General features: G+C 36.5%; 1 long non-coding RNA gene across 1 annotated transcript in view; it reads left to right on the forward strand.

The window, feature by feature from the left end:
- Positions 1-3,977: 3,977 nt before the first annotated feature.
- Positions 3,978-15,491, forward strand: part of LOC119865036 — a 30,172-nt gene continuing 18,658 nt past the window's right edge. The window contains exons 1-2 of the long non-coding RNA XR_005375862.1: positions 3,978-4,118; positions 4,844-5,008. This is a non-coding gene — a long non-coding RNA (uncharacterized LOC119865036). The remainder of the gene's footprint in view (positions 4,119-4,843; positions 5,009-15,491) is intronic.

Here is a 15,491-nt window from a genome sequence, read left to right on the forward strand (position 1 = left end):
TTGCTTCAAACAGAACAGTGATTGGATAGCACAATCAGACCTGAAATAAATATCAAGATTGGTTCCCATAAGAGTGTCTGACACATAGTAGACACTCGACAAGTACACATGGAATGAATTAAGACTAAGAGAGACTTTTTCCTCACACCTGTATTGGTACCAGTGGATATGGATTGCTCAGGACATTCTCCTTAACTGTGTGTTTCGGGTTGAAAGGAATCAAGCAGGTAGCCAAAAGCAAAGCAGGACTTTTATCAATAACCTGCTTATCCAGAATTAGCCTTCCAACTGTCTCATCCACTAAACATGAAATTGAAAGTAAAACCCAAATGGTCTCCATTAGGCAAAAGGCTAACAATTCCATCTTGTAAGAGAGGTTACAACATTCACATTTGGCCAAAGTTGTAAAGGTTACTGAGTAGGGTTGGTATAGAACATTGTACTAGTAAAACCAGGATTCAAGGCTGTCACTGTATGGGCCATTTGGTTTTTCTCTGCTTGGCACATTGTAGGCAATCAATAAAATGCTTGTTTAACAAAATAATAAAGGAAAGAGAACCATGTGGTGTTCAAATGAGACTACCAATTTAATATACTTGACTATGCAATGTCTCCATAGCAGACAATTAAGGATAAGAGAAATGAACGAAGCAGTGTGTGGTAGGTGACATTGATGTCAGGCAGGTAAGGAGCCTTCAAATGTTAACTTGGCCACTTACCTGAGTGACATTAAGCCAGTTACTTGACCTTTCTAAGTCCTTTTTTCCTTTGGAAAATGTAAATAATTTTACCTGTATCATAATGTCCTCTGGATTAAATTAACTAAAATAAGTCAAGACTTGTTAAATGCTTGTCAGGTAGGGGGTAGTTAATTAGAGGGCACTGATCCCTAAGGACAAGGCTGATAATCTTCAAGTGCTCACCAATTAGGCCCTATGGTTTATTCATGGCCAGCACCCATTCTGATTGGTTAGTTCCATTATTTACTATTACTAAATATTGTGCCTCTCACCTCTGCCTAAAGAAATCACCATAATAAATCAATACATTTAATTATGATCTCGGGTCATCCAGGAAGTGTAGAGTAACATTCCAAATCTTTTAATAAGTAGGTAATACTCTTAAAGACCATGATCTTCTCAGAATAAAATTTTTTGTGCAGATCAAGTGGTTAGTCATGATTTATGTGGACAATTCACTTGCTAGAATACAGAAATCCCTGATGAGGCTAGATCAACGAAATGTTCTGGTAGTAGCTATGCCTCATTTACTTTTGGAGAAATTTGCTCACAGGAAGGGCATGGGTTCAGATAAAATAAAGACTTGTAAACAGGAGTGTTTTGTTAAGATGAACTAAGCATTGACAAGCCAAGGCAAAGGCTCAGGAAAACAGGACTGGGCTATGGCCTTCGGGCAGTGGCTTTGCCTAAAGAGCAATGACAGCCAGGTCTTATGTAACAGAGGGTCTCTTTAACTCCAGCAGGAAACCCTATGTCCAGACGACACCCTGCTTCCAGACACTGCCAGGTAACAGCCTGACTGCCTCCTTTCTTCTCCCTTCCCAATGAAAGAGAGACCCAGAGCAGATTTTTCCCTCACAGCCTGAATTCATTAGATTTTTTTCTCCCAACCATGCTGTGGAGGTTGAATTGCCCTCATTCATAAGTTGACTCCAGACCAAGAGAAAGAGACAGCAAGCTCCAGCTATTGCACCTAATAAAAATGTGTCCACTGGAAATCACGAGCAAAAACTGGATGAAAGACCCTAAATAACAAGGGTCCTCAGAAACCCACACTGGAATACCAACACTTTTTATAGGTTTTGGGGTGTATGAAGATGGTTTGGGCTTAGTATTTAAAAAAAGACCCTCTTCATCCTTGAACATCATTTTTTTTCCTGGTTCCAGATGACTTTCAAGGGGTTTCTCACCCCAGACAAAACCCTTGCTTTTTAAGGAAGAAAGTGGATTGGTCTTAAAAGTAGATCAGAGACAAGTGATTGAGAATCAGATTGGTCTCAGCCAGAGCTCCTGCTCTCTTCTCTGAACATTCTCTTCTCAGGACTGCTCACTAGCACTGCTCATAATTATCTGCTGTCATGATGCTATTGCTTTTGGCAATAAACACTTAGCACATTGCTACCGGTTTTTGCCAAGACAGCATGCCCCACTCAGATTTATGATCTAAAAGATGCAAGACTAGCTTTCACACCATAGTTCATTCCATAAAAGAAAGTAATTATATAAAAAATCACCTCTCTCACCGTCACTCCACTTTTCCCCAGGTCCAAAACAAGCTACAGAATCTACAGTTGAAAATAGGAAGGCTTTATTGTTTTTTTTAAGATTTTTAAAAATTTATTTATTCATGAGAGACACAGAGAGAGAAGCAGAGACACAGGCAGAGGGAGAAGCAGGCTCCATGCAGGGAGCCCGATGAGGGACTTGATCCCAGGACCCTGGGATCATGCCCTGAGCCAAAGGTAGACGCTTAACCACAGAGCCACCCAGGTGCCCCTGGGAAGGCATTATATGGTGAAAAGAGCAGAAGCTTAATGGGATATGAATTTGAAGTCTGATTTGAGGTCGATTTCTCCTGTCCGAATATACTTGCATTAGTTCTTCAAAATAAAAAGTAAAGAAACCAAGGCAAAATCATAAATTAAATATAAGTCTCACATTAACACTCGATAGCCCATCCCCTACTGTGTTTATGGTGCCTGTATTCATCCCCTCCTGAGTATCCATCTTATCCAAGTCAAAATGGCAGAGAACACCATCGGCTTTAAAGCCAGGTGTACCTGGGTTCAAACCCACTAAACCTCTTTGAGTCTCAACCTATTTTTAGATGAGTTAATATCTGGCATGAGAACATCTTCTCTTCTTGCCTAGTTTGAGAGTTAAATATAAACCTAGGTTAAAGTGGCTGGTGTAAGATTAGTGCTTACAAAAATTGCTGGCTTTCTTCTTTCCTTCCCTTTAACCTTTTAATTGCCCATCACATTTTCTCTGTAAGCTTGTGTATCCCCTGAAAGGCCATTTTCCTTTGTCCTGACCTGTGCAAAATACTATGGGCACCCCATCTTCTCATTCCCAATTCACCTGTTTCCTTTCCCAGGCTCTCAAAACATTGCTCTGCCTTTTGTTGTTCTGATAACATAACTACATATAAAGTAAACTGGATGCCTGTGGTCAATGTGTTATTCTCTGAGGTGACATCATTATTTTAATAAAAATGGAGGTAATACCTTCACCCAAACTCCTGAGGTCCTCAAATCATTTAATCTGGCAAACATTAGTGAATGCTCACTAATGCAAAGCACTGACACGGATGCAGGGAATGACAAAGAAAAAAGACCCTTACAGAATTTGTAGTCTGGCTTGTAAGACAGACACACAGAAATAATTATTAAAATGTTAGGTTCTAATGAGTATCAAAATGGAGGTTGGGCCAAGAGTCAGTCATAGGAGTATGTGAGAGAAGGAGATGAATTCCAGCTGGAGATGTAGAGGAGCTTTCCTTGTAGGAGGCATATTTGAGCTGAATCCATGAAGATGGGTTTTGAGAAATAGATGAGTAGCTCAAGTGAAGAGGGAGCTGCTAAAGAATTAATAGTGCTTTTGGAGAATAGCAAGTAAAATATGGTGGTTGTCATATAAGTTACAGGCTGGGAATGTATGGTATATTTGAAAATAAAATTATAAACAAAGTTGAATATAAATACTTGAGGGCTCTTCTTAGCAGCTTGAGTGATCTGAATTTTTTACTTGCAGGAGAAGTCCATTATAGATTCTAGAGCAAAGAGGGTCACAATGATGTATGATAGAGAGACGACTCTGGCAAAACATTTGTATTGGAATCAGAGAGAAGCTTGTAGTAGGTTGACGAGTTTAAAAATGGTTGGTCTAACTTAGGTCCGCAGTAACACAGCAATAGCAGTCAGAGGGTAATGAAGTGACAGAAGGAAGGAACAGATGGCAGGGACATTCAGAAGCAGAGACAACAGGGCTTGGCTTCTCCACAAAGGGCAGAGAGTTCCAGAGAAGGAAAAGTTGAAGATTAATCTAAGCTATTTATCCTGGAAGACGGAAAGCATGGCAATGCCATCAGTGAAATGGGTAAGTGGATGAGTTTGGTTTGGGGTTTATAATAGAACAAATAAAGTACAGGCAGATCTTTCCTGATCTCAGGCAGCTTTCAGCTCGCTGGATCACAATTGTCTCATCTATAAAATAGGCATCATCACTCATGTTGTGATTATCTCACCGGGTTCCTGGGAAAATCAGGCGGAGTCATGAGTGTGGCTGTACTTTTTTAAACTGTCAAATCCATTCCCAAGTGAGGGATCAATATAACCATTCAGATCCCCTATTGCACACAGAGACAACTCTATGTAAGTCAGCTTGGGGCTTCCCACACAGGAAACAACACCTTGACCTGTAAGGAGAGTTGCTTGGTAAAGAATATCAAGGAAATTTTCTCTAAATATCACATTTTTATATCTGACCTAGTAGATATTTTAACTGCCAAAGTGTTTTGGATTGAATTAAATTCATTTAGGGTTTTGAACAAAAAGGTTTTTCAAAATGAAAAAAGGAGAACAAAACAATGAATTGTTATGGAAGCCTGAAAAGTCTCCATTTCCTGCAGTTGGCTCACAAGTGTGACTTCAGCCGTCACTGAGCAGCTCATGGTATGAACGAGGCCAGGCACCAAAAGGGGTCTGGAATGTGAAAGTGAATTAAATTTAGCAACAAAAATGGTACAAAACCATATTTACCAAACTGTCAGGGGAATTTGGTATGTCTACACATCTAAGTGTCATGTGTGTGTGTCTTTGTAGAGTTGGCAATAGGCTCCCATGGGTTCCTGGGAACCCCGAGATTAGTAAGAGAATTGAGAGAGCTCCTTCTGAGAGGATGTGATTTTGGCACCTGCTTTCTGCTGGAAATGGAAACAGCTGAGAGAGAAAGGGGCATGTGAGGAGATGCTATTCATCAGACATCTGGTTAGTATATGGAGGCTCTTTATTTGTCTAAAGTCTAATTACAATATTATATACATGACCTTTTCTTTGCTCAGTATGTATGTATGAAGGTATGTATATATGGATGGATGGATGGATGGATGGATGGATGGATGGATGAATGGATGGTTTTAATTCATTTTTTGTTTATTTATATGCAGACTTTCTTCTAGAAGAAATTAAGGAAGTTTAAAAATTAGTATTAAGGGTAAAGTTAATAGATGAGAACACTGGAACAAAAGGAAAGTGTTAAGGACCTAATGTTTGTGTCCCCCTCAAATTCATATGCTGAAAGCTAATCCCCAATGTGGTAGTATTTGGAGGTGGCAACTTTGAGAGGTCATTATGTCTTGAGGATGGGGCCTTCATGAGTGGGATTAGTGTCCTTATAAGAAGAGCACCAAGCTAGCCTGAAGCTAGCTTGGCGTCTTTCTACCCTATGAGAATACAAGGAGAAATTGGCAATCTGTATCCTGAAAAGGTTTTCTTACAAACCCAACTATTCTAGTCTCAAGAACTCCAGTCTCCAGAACTGTGAGCAAGACATTTCTGTTGTTAATAAGCCACCCAGACTCTGGTTAATGTGTTATAGCAGCCTGAGCTAAGACAATGAGAGAAAACAAATAATAAATCTAGGGATAGTACTAAAACCAAACCATATACTCTTTTTAAGAGTTGCCAGTTGGCTTTAGATTTCTTGGTAGCCAAAGGAAACATGAGCTCATGCTCAATGTCCCTGGGTATTCAGGAGGCACACAGCTACTTCCAGTAAGACTCAACCCAAGTTTCCTGCTATAGACCCTCATCAAGGCAACGCCTCAGAATACAGTGGACCTCTTCATCATAAATATCACAGAAAGTCCCATCTGGTTGTCTTTATGATAATTTTCCTCAATGAATGAGAAGCAGTTTCCTAACACTGAGGTAACACACAGCTTGGTGTGTATAAAGATCATTGTTGAGTGAATTGACGAAATTGGAATTTGTAATACAGGAAAAAGTACTGTATCAAAGTAAATTTCTTGAAGTTGAGAACTATGGTTATGTAAGAGAATGTTTTTATCCTTATGAAATATACACTGAAGTACGGAGGAGTAAAGGGACATGATATAAACAAACTAGGCTCATCTGGGGGTACAGAAAGCATAAATGATAAAGCAAATGGGGGCAAAAATGTTAACAGTGAATTTGGTATTCCAAGGGTATTTGGATGTGCAATGTGCTAATCGTACATTTCTACACGTTTGAAATTATTTTCAAATAAGACTTTTTTTAAAAAGTGATTAATTTTCATTGGAATTGAAATGCAAATCTCATTTAAAAAGAAAAAAAATAAAAAAAATAAAAAGAAGTATGAAACTCAAATTAACTGACAATAATTTTATGAGATAGAAGTACCTGAAATGATAATGACTTAATGAAAGCTCCATCAGTAGAAGAAAGACCTATCCTGAGAAGAGAGTTTTCCTAGGTCCACACTTGTAGGGTAGCCATCTTGATCAATGGGGAAAACATTTGGTCAAACTTGTGTAACGCTACAACATAATTCTCTTAAATCAGAGTCCAAGGTGAAACACCTGTCCCATAGTCAAAAGACCAGCATTCTCATTTAGTCTTTCCTCCTGGTGATAAGCAATGATGTCAAACATGCATGTGAAAAATTTGAAATGTTCAATGTGAGGGACAGAGGAAAAGTACATGCAATAGTGTATTTTAGAAAGTTATGGAAGTAATAAATACATTTTGGTTTATAAGATGACTACTTTTCTCTCCTTGATCTGTTTGCTTAATTCAGTCAAGACTACATATGACGAAATATAAAACAGCTGCAAAAACTTCCAAACATAGTAATGACCTTACTTAGTGTTTAAATGAAAATTTTAATTGTTACAAAAGTGGTACACTTACAATGCTGACAATTTAGAACACAAAACCAAAATTAAAACCACTCGTAATTTTATTCAAGTATTGTGTTCAAATATTTATTCAAGAATTTGCATGCATATTTACAAAAATGGAATAATACTGTTCTGAAATTTGCCTTTTGTGATCTTGATAGAAATTATTTTGTATAAAATTTTATTTTTTTTAAACAGTTGGATGTGATTCTTAACAGTCTATTACTATTCATTTTATCTAGCGTATATTATTGGTACTGCTTGTATGTGTAGAAAGAAACTCATAAGATAATATAACTATTTAGTAAATTCTAGAAATTTCATATATAATGTAATTTAGGGGGAAAATTCTTGCTGAATTAGTCAAATCAACCATGAGGAAAGCCAGTAAACTATAATTAATCAATTTAACTTCTGTGCTTCTGTTTAAACAAAATAGTTGATGGTGATGGGATTTTACCTTCAATTTTTTTTTTCCTCCAATAAAACTTAAGTAATAGCAATGCTGGAGCAATTAGAGGCAATTCATTTTTTCTTGTGAAAACTTTTCCAGTGAACAGGAACTCCAGCTTTCAGTTTGCTTCCCCATCTGGTTTTTAGGTGAATTTAAAAATTAGAAGGAGATGGCAAATAGGAAACAAAAACATAAATGGTGAGAATGAAATCCTAAAAGTTTAATGAGTTCCCCGATTCCAGAATGCCTGGTTAACACCATAATGTAAATATATGGGGCGAAGCCAGAAGGATTTCAAAGTAATCTATTATTTCTATCAGGGTTCTTAAATATTTTATCCATGGAGGATTAGGAAAAGAAAACAGTAAAACCCCTTTTCAGTAAGGAAATAATTGCTACCTTCTCATACAACCCGCCTGTCCTTCAAGGCCAACCAGGCATTTACTATTACAGTCATTTAAGGTAAAATAGGCTGTTTACTTTACAAGGGAGCCAAGTTGGAAGAAAGCAAGTTGTGGGAATGTTTCTACAACACATTTTCATGCAATTTGGAAATAAAATGTATTCAGGAGTCAAAGATTAGCCTAGGCTGAAGGGGAAACAAAAGGAAATTATTCTGTCCAGGGACAGAATGATGTGATTTTATTTTGGAGACAAATAATATCCCTGATTAAGCGCCCTTCTTGTTTTGAAAATCCTTGAGACAACTTTAGTGTTTACAGAATTCCTAATCCACTGTTCTTACTCCGATCTGCTGAAGCTGTTCCCTCCAAATAATCAGACTCTCGTGTTTTAGATGGGAAAAAAGCCAGTAAAAGGCAATATTTTGAATGAATTGTATTGTCTTGGTGTTTCCACTTCTTTCCAATCACATTTCCTGTTAAATTTTATATCCTCAACATCACTAGGCCTGCCGTCAGTCTGCTGCTGCCCTATAGCCTGGTTCCTCTGTATGTGTGGGTGTGTGTACCTATGTGTATATGTATAGATATACACATACTGGGGACCTCAGGGTGCCAAACTCATGCTAAGGGACAAAGAGAAGAGATAGTTTAATCAGAAACCTCATACCTGCTAAAATTCTGATTAGCTAATGAGTCCTTTCAGAAAATAATATGCCTTGATCAACTCAAGTCCTTAAAGAACTTTAGTCTCTAAGACAAGGAGAGATACTCCTTGTCCCAGGGACCTTCCTATGAACTAAGAAGGTAGCCATCTACTTCATCCATGGGAAAAACTAGATCCAAATAAGGTCTTTATTTTGGAGTCCTGTTAACAACTGATGGTATCCTGAAACCTAAATGGTGACTATGGACTATTTCTTTAATTTCATAATTGAAGAATCCAAGTTCCAGAGAGATTTATTGCAGTGCCCAAGATCAGTGAAAGAGTATGTGCCAGACTGGGTTTAGAAATAAGTTCTTTGGGGATCCCTGGGTGGCGCAGCGGTTTGGCGCCTGCCTTTGGCCCAGGGCACGATCCTGGAGACCTGGGATCGAGTCCCACGTCGGGCTCCCGGTGCATGGAGCCTGCTTCTCCCTCTGCCTGTGTCTCTGCCTCTCTCTCTCTCTCTCTCTCTCTGTGTGTGTGTGTGTGACTATCATAAATAAAAATTAAAAAAAAAAAGAAATAAGTTCTTTGGTTCCCCTACCAAACATATTTTCCATAATATCCTGCTCCTAAATTGGGAATTTCTAATAAGATTACAAAATATAGTGAATAGCCATAGAGAATTAGGAGACTTTAACATAAGATACGTTACAAATATCTGGAACTCAGCCTTCACATTTTTTTCAATCATCCTTAGACTAAAAACATTCTAATTGTTCTGGAAAATATGTATCAACCTTAAATATAACTATCTCCTCCAAGGCTAATTTGTCCATTGGATTTGCTGTATAATCTGGTTTAATTTGGTATTATGTAGTATTTGAAACAGTTAATTTAGAGTGTTATCCTGATCAATTGCTTGTATATATTTGCCTGATTGCTGGTTCTTTTTTATCCAGAGATATTAGCATGAAAAATAAAGGCAACTATATGAATAATTTAGGCAAAGACATTTTTGAGTTTATATTAATATAGAATATTGTAGGAGAAAACTTGGTGCTATCTGATAAAGCAAATCAATTTCCATTTCCTGTGTAGATTTAATACAGATCTTTTTTTAAGGATTTTATTTATTTATTCATGAGAGACACAGAGAGAGAGGCAGAGACACAGGCAGAGGGAGAAGCAGGCTCCATGCAGGGAGCCTGATGTGGGACTCAATCCCGGGACCCCAAGATCATGCCCTGGGCCAAAGGCAGGCTCTAAACCACTGAGCCACCCAGGGATCCCCTTAATATAGATATTTTAAGGAAGGATAATACATTCTTTTCCCTCCCTAATTTTTATGTGTTTTACCAATGACATTTAATAATGATAAAGGAAATCATGAAGGAAGAAAGAATGGCAAGGAGGGAGGGATGGAGGGAGGAAAGCTGCCTATAATCCGTAACTTGAATGCAGTAACTGTCTTCAATTTTATATTCTCTTCTTTATACAAGTTGTTTCAGAGTTGTGGACATAAATAAATAATATTTTGATTCCATAGCAAACAACAAACATTTTGTCATGGATATAGGCATGTTACATGTTTTGTAGTAACTTAACGACTACGATGTCTGGTGGCTGTTTATAGCTCATTAAATTGAAGAACATGTGTCACCTAAACCACTGTACTATTAGGGATTTTATTGTTTTCCAAACTTTGCTAATGTAAATAATGCTATAACAAATATATTCTAGCAAGTGTCATTTGCTCTTACATAGGCTATACATTTCCAGGACATTAAAAAACTGGCCCATAAATATGCAGTTTTGTGGCTCCTAATACATAGATCAAATTACTTTGAAGAGACATTGTGCTGATTGTTAATAAGGTAGGTTATTCTTAAAATTCTTTAAAAATGACATAGATTGTAATTTTAGGGGTACATTATACTTATGATTACATGACTTACTGATTATTCTTTACTTTCCACAGATAAATAATTAGAAGAAAAGTAGGTCATATCTTTCAAATCTTTTAATTCCCAAAGTTCTCTTTACACTGGATATGGACATGGTGAAAGGAATAGGGCAAAAATGCAAGGATATCTTTACTAAACATTCAGACTGAGCATGACATTTTATTTTTATTTATTTTTATTTTTTATTTTTTTGCAAAATGTAGAATGAGAAACGAAGCCTATGGACTTAACATGGCCTAAATTGATCTGATGTGCCAATAATAGTCACACAAGAGCAGTTTGAGTTTGACTGTATCTTTGTCTAAATACAGCAAACGGGAGAATTAACTCAAATGAAACGTATAGAAAAATTACCTGCAGTGTCTGAATGTCTTAGGTGAGGTCTTATTCTTAGTACCTGACATCCAAATAGTTTTCTCTACCCTTGTATGTATTGCAACATTGGGTATCTATGAAATCATCATATTTCTAAACTGCATTGTAAAAATAAAAAAAAAATTTAGTCTCCATTCCACTAACCATAGCCATTATATAATTAGAGATCCAGGAATTGTGATTATGGGATCATATATCTTCAATGTAATTTAACCATGGAAAACTTGAAAATATTACATTGATACTTACAAACTTTTAGATTTTAGTTGTGGGGTTTGAAGAAACTATATATGAGAATATCTAAAAATGTTTATTAAATTTCTGATTTTCAGTTGTAGTAAAGAAGAAAAGTTTATGAAAGTGGCATTTCAGACACACTAACAGATATCTTCAATTTAACAACCAGACTGAAATTTAACTTCAGAGTTAGCAATTTTGCAAGAAATCTACTTAAAAAGAAACTAAGCTAAAAGATCTTTCTGATTATGTTAGCAAATTCAATAAATCTAGAAAAATAGTTGGCCTCATTTCGCTTCCCAATTTTCATGAATGCAAGCATAATTTTCTTAAATGCATGAGAAAAGACAAAAGAGACATGTACACAAATACAAGAAAACAGAATTGTTAAGAGTCATTGACATCATTCTTAATCTAAAAAAAAAAAATCCAACAAAATACAATTCTAAACTATCTTTGAAATAATTCAGTCAGCACAATGTATCTAGTGTTTGAGTTGGAGAACTATCCTCTTTATATGTGCTTTTTAAAAATACTTTGGAAATACAAAGGAAAGTTAGAGAATTCTTGGGAAATAGCCAGCTACTTTCCATTATATATTTATTCGCCTCTGAGAATTCTTATCCAAAACTGTATCTATTTTCCAAAAATGAATTCTTCATTAGTTGATTTCTAACTTAGGCTACCCCTTCTTTTCCCCCAACCCAATATCCAAAGGTAATTTTACATTTGACTGTCTTCCTATGCCTGATTTTTAAACATAAAAGCATGCTAATTATTATAAGTAACAGTAATTGAAGATTTACTATGACAGGCATTTTGCTTCACACGCTACACATATTTTCTCATTTTACAACAGTCCTATGACAGAGGTTGTTATCTTCCTGTGTTAATTAGGAAAATGACATGAAGAAGTGTCTTGTTCAGTGTCATAGAAATAGTAAGTAGTGAATTTGCAATTTGAGCTCAGATCTGTAGCACTTCAAAGTTCTAAAGATGCTTTAATGCATGATATTGCCTTCTGATTGTATCTTTGGTAAAAGAGTAGGGTAGCTGAATATTAACCTGTGTGGAAGGATAGAGTTTTTAATGAGTTAAATTGCAAAGATTTGGGGATTCTTTTAGCATTATGAAAACATATTAATTTGTTTCTGGATATGATCAATTTAATGGAAAACATTTAAACAGACGTTGCTGATAGACAAAATTGAAGAAAGTGATTTGTATTCCTTTGAGAGGCCCAGGAGTCTCTGGCTAGAGCCAGGAGGAAAAAGCTCACAGATAGACAATCTTTAAGACATGTGGTTCAGACTTTAGGTCCATTTCTTAGAATTACACTACAAAGAGACTAGGTATTCAAGACAGAGAGGAGAGCAGATGTGTAATAGGTTCCTTTTGGCTCCCAATCCAGGGAAAATGAGCCACAGTTGACTACTCCAGCTGGAGCTTCTGGGTGGTCTCAAAAGGTAGAACCAAACAGGGAGCTTCCTAATCCAGTCTGGAGGTCCCACATGTGCAAAGGAAGAAAGTGTTGAGAGTGTTCATAGTAAACACTGCACTCCTACATTCTTTTTCTGTCGCTTCCAAGGATTTCAAAGGCACTGGTTTCTCATTAAAATGGGGTATATAAAGTGAATGTTAGGAATAACAAGAATATTGGTACCATCCATTAGTTGGTCAAAAAGCAAGGGTTTCTCTACCCAATATATGCTTTAAAATGAATGTATAGTGAATGACTACTACATACCAGCCACTATTATTGATCTACCTTTTCATGTAATACTTCTTTCAAGCTCTGAGGTAAATAATAGAATCCCTGTATTACAGAAGGAAATGTGGGTTGCCTCCAAGACCATATAGCTTGAATACAAGAAAGCCAGGTTTCCTAAATCATCCTGAATCTTCATGCAGCATGCTGACTTCCTGTCCCAGACTAGTATTGCCCTTTGTGGCACCAAAGGGCAAAGCTGAACTGTCTGCTTCCATTACACTCATTCTGGCCACTGAGCATCCCTGACCCTTCCCATCAGGCCTCTTTCTCTTCCCATTAACCTTTACTTTTACTCACTTGTTTGGGGGAAAGCACACTATCTTTGTACTGGTTTGCCTTTTGGGCTATGACAACATTCCAGGGAGACTACGGAGAAAACTAAAAGGCCAAGTCAACACACCAGTAAAGATAAACATTTGCCGTGTGACACACTGAAAGAAAAGCGTATGTTCTCCTGAAACTGTTCATCCCATACATGTTTCTACTGTATTTCAAAGGACTGATGCCTAACTATTTTGGCCTTATTCCATAATTCTGTAAAGAATTTTTAAAACTATTACATCTTGTCTTTTGATTAAAAAAAAATCTTAGTTGAATATGCATTGGGAATTAAGTGAAACACATTAACATTGTTTTATGAAGATAATCCAAAAATTACATCATGCTGTTTGTTTCTACATATGAGTACAATTTTGTGTGAAACTATTTAGGAACTATGGGACATCTGCTTCTGAAGCTTTTCTATCAAATTGCTAAAGCGAGATCCCTTTTATGCAGGTATTGATACATTTATAGGCATTCTATATCCTTCCTTGACAACTTACAGCTATTCTTTTAATTTTTAATGAAAATCAATGTTTTTAAGATTTTCATGATCATCACAGGAAATGCTTCAGTAGAATCACACAATCAAGCGTGTGATGTGATGTATGGCGTGATAATATGGTTCTGTAAATTATCATGTTATTTGCTTCCAGCTGACTGACAAGGGCATGCAAGTGTATACCGTTTCAAAATTAGCTTCACATTTGTCTTCCTACTTCCTCCTTTGGACAACAGAGGATGGTGGTGTTGGTTTCATTACCTCCATTTAAGTGTTGAAGAAATAGAGGTGCAGAAAAGTTAAGCAACTTACCCAATGTCACACAGATGTCGGTGGCAGAGAAATGATGAGTGCCCAGGTGTTCTTGATTCTAAGCTTTTGAATCATTTTCCCAAATCAAGCCTGTGGAGTACTAGCATACTGATAAATAGGAAAAGGCGTTCTGATCAAAACAAATGTTCCAAGACCAAATAAGTTCGGAAAATAATATTCTACATATTTTATTATTGCCTTTAGAATTTCATAGCAGTCATAAGATATTAAAAGATCAGTGAAGTCCTATAACTTAAAATCTGTTTAACTCAGAGTTTCACCAACTTTTTGGTCCATGAACATCTTGCAAGTCCACTAGCATCCCCCAGTACCTAGTTTAGAAAATGTTACACTAGCTGTTTATGTAAGTTTTACTTAGTGTCAGAACTGAAGGTAATTCAAAGACATCACTATACCTTATATATTTTGTTTTTCACAAAGTCAGGAAAATGCTAGAGCTAAGAGTCTAATGAACATTAATTGGGTGATAAAATCTATGATATAGGTACTCTTAAGTAGAAGCATCCATAAAAATATGGATGTCAGTTTACTGAAACCATAAACTAGTTTTTTGAGCACCTCCCCCTGAAAAAAACAAAAACAAACAAAAAAACAAAAAAACAAAGAAATAAGATATATTGAAAGTTCTCTGTGAGCTAGAGAAACATGTTTTATATGTTGCAGTAGGGACACATACTGAGAAAGAATGCAATAATGCGGAGAAATCCAATATATTAACAAATATGTATTAAATATCTATTGAGTACATACTCAAACATACAAATGCTTCCTCATTTACTCTTCCCCGAACTTTATGAAACAGTGTTGTCATTCAATAATCAAGTCAATTAACTAATATGTATTAATTATCTGAAATGTGCTTGTTGACCTATCCCTCAAGGTTTAGTTTAAAAGTCAAGTACATGTTGCCATTTGATAAATATTTAGTGAATGAATGAATATATGCCAAATCACCGTCACCTGGCTCACACGTTATCATTATTCTAAGTTGTAGATCTCAGATGCAAGGCTCTCTGCTTTAGGAAGGTAAAACACCATCATTCTTGTACTCACTTGCTAACAACTTGCTAACTTGCTAACAACTAGCTCTGTAAACTCGATTATGTTATGAGAGTTCTTTGGAAATTTTTTTCTTGTTATTAGTTGTTAGCATGATTTTGTATACAACAGTGGACCAGATAGTTGATATTTAGGTAATAAATTTACCAGCATGGGTTACTACTTTGTGCCCAGCCTAAATGGTTTTTGTCTCTCAATGGCCAATGTCTAGCCACCCTAGTTGTTAAATATTTCCACTATTGCCCTAGGTAGGGGGAAATAGCATTGGAAGAAATGGGACTTGAAATCCCCAGAATCCTAAAATTTTGTGACTCAAGGACCAAGGATCTATTCTTCCTTATTGATTCCTGATGGAATTTATGAAGATGTCACTAGCCAGATGGACATAAATAACAATTTGAGTCAAATTCTAGTCTTAGGAGCCCAGTCATGTAGCTTAAAAGTAAAAGCACATATCCTTAGTGACAATCTGCCATGCATTACTTCTCATCCGAGTCTGAG

This window comes from Canis lupus, chromosome 21, assembly GCF_011100685.1.
Source record: "Canis lupus familiaris isolate Mischka breed German Shepherd chromosome 21, alternate assembly UU_Cfam_GSD_1.0, whole genome shotgun sequence".
Lineage (NCBI taxonomy): Eukaryota > Metazoa > Chordata > Mammalia > Carnivora > Canidae > Canis > Canis lupus.